Consider the following 2,474-nt stretch of genomic DNA (forward strand, 5'->3'; position numbering starts at 1 on the left):
TTAGTGATCCAAGATCACATTGAGTCTATAGGAAAAGCCAATACTATCAAGGAGGGATGAGGTGTTGCTTAATGAAGTTCTTGCTTCATAGTGCTTAGTGATATGCTCCAAAACCCTCAACTACTTTCTCACATCCACATATGACCTAAACCCAAAGTCAAACTCGGCCCCACCGATTCTTTCTATCCGGCGCCACCGAGTTCAGATGTCATAGCCACTGCCACAAAACCTAGGCAAATCGGTCTCACCGATAGGGATCTCGGTCTCACCGAGATGGGATTGTAATCTCTCTATTTCCCTTCGTAACGTTTCGGTACCACCGAGATGAGCGATTGGTCCCACCGAGATTGCAATGTAAACTCTCTGTTTCCTTTTCGTAACATTTCGGTCCCACCGAAATGAGCGAACCGGTCCCATCGAGTTTACCTGACCAACTTTCTGGTTAGCTTATTACCAAAATCGGTCCCACCGAGTTTGTGTAATCGGTTTCACTGAGATTACGTTATGCCCTAACCCTAACCATGTCAGTCGTACCGAGTTGCATGTCGGTCCGACCGAAAATCCTAACAGTCACTAGATTTGCTGAATCGGTCAGACCGAGTTTCTCAATTCGGTTCCACCGAGATTGGTAAATTGTGTAACGGTTAGTTTTTGTGTGGAGGCTATATATACCCCTCCACCTCCTCTTCATTCATGGAGAGAGCCATCAGAACGAACCTACACTTCCAACTTACATTTTCTGAGAGAGAACCACCTACTCATGTGTTGAGACCAAGATATTCCATTCCTACCATATGAATCTTGATCTCTAGCCTTCCTAAGTTGCTTTCCACTCAAATCTTCTTTCCACCAAATCCAAATCCTGTGAGAGAGAGTTGAGTGTTGGGGAGACTATCATTTGAAGCACAAGAGCAAGGAGTTCATCATCAACACACGATTTGTTACCTCTTGGAGAGTGGTGTCTCCTAGATTGGCTAGGTGTCACTTGCGAGCCTTCGACAAGATTGTGGAGTTGAACCAAGGAGTTTGTAAGGGCAAGGAGATCACCTACTTCATGAAGATCTACCGCTAGTGAGGCAAGTCCTTCGTGGGCGATGGTGTAACGCCCCGGATACAACTTTCCACATTCGTAACTCCAACTCTTGCCTTTTCCGGAGATGCGGTATGATATTTCCTTCGTGGTTGGGTTTTTGTCGTCTGTTTTGCATTTTGTTCATGTCTTGCATTTCATCTCATAGCATCATGCGCATTGCATCGGCATTGTTTTCAAAACTCGTGTCCTTTCGTAATTGTCGCTTCTTCCTTGCCTCTGTTGACTTTTCTTAGACCAACCGTTCATTGTTGTCCGACCGTTTGACCCTCTTTGCACAGTCCACCGACCACCTCCGCAACCTAGTCCGAAGACTTACCCGAACCCGAACGGGTCTGTCGTTACCGATGGATCTGGATCATCCCCAAACATCCGAAAAACATATCCATTTTCTTATTTGGACTCCCTAGCCATTTATTCTCAACCGCTCGATTTCGATCGGAGGATAAAGTAGACCAATCCCTAAAACCTAGGCATCATGTCCCATCCTTCCCATTCCGCCGTCGCCACACACCCACCTTCTCCTCGGGATCCCCTCGATCCATCCATCCAGCCGATCCACCCACCACCTCAATTTGCAAACCGAGCCAACCACCTTCTCCTCTCGATCCATGGTCGCCTCCTCCCTGCCTTCTTCGCCAACCACCAGATCGAAGCCCCGTGCGCCCCACCACCTCGTCCTCGTGAGCACGACCACCGGAGCGCCACCTCGCAGGACCTCTCACGCGCTCGATGCTCGAGCTCCTCTGCCCGGGCGTCCCACGCATCTCAAGTCCCCGTCGTTGCCGAACCTCGCCACCTTGCCAGAGCCCGAAAACCCCGCGTCAAGTCCCTCTGATGCGTCTGCCTCCCACGACCTCCTCTGCGTCGAGCTCGTCCTCATGATCCCCCCCGCCGTGCGCCACCAGCAGCCAGTGTCCGCGGCCTCCTCTGCTTCACGACGAGCCCGTAGCCTCCTCCCGCGACCTCCAACAGGCCGTGCATGTGCCCTCCTGGCCTCCTCAAGCCGCCGCTGCGGGTCGTCCTCAACGCCTTCCCCGCCTCCGGTCGCTCAGTGCCAGCGAGCCCAGTCGCCGTGCCTCCTCCTCCCGTTGTTTTCCTGCTCGCCTCCCTCTGTCTCTCATTCCCTCTCGTTTTCTCTCTGACTAGGAGCACCAACCACCGCCACCTTCGCCAGAGATGGGCTCCCGACGCCCAGATCCGCTCGCCTCCGCTACTTCCACACCATCCCTGTCACCGGAGGACGCAGTCCCGCCGCCTCCAAGTCCTCTGCTTCGACTCTGGTCGAGCGAGACAATGGCAAGCGCAGCCGGTCGCCCTGTTGACCGCGCCCCTCGCCTGCTTGGGCCAGATCTGGCCGCTAGGTGAGCAGCCCAGTTCCTGC

This window comes from Triticum dicoccoides, chromosome 7B (assembly GCF_002162155.2).
Source record: "Triticum dicoccoides isolate Atlit2015 ecotype Zavitan chromosome 7B, WEW_v2.0, whole genome shotgun sequence".
NCBI classification, from domain to species: domain Eukaryota; kingdom Viridiplantae; phylum Streptophyta; class Magnoliopsida; order Poales; family Poaceae; genus Triticum; species Triticum dicoccoides.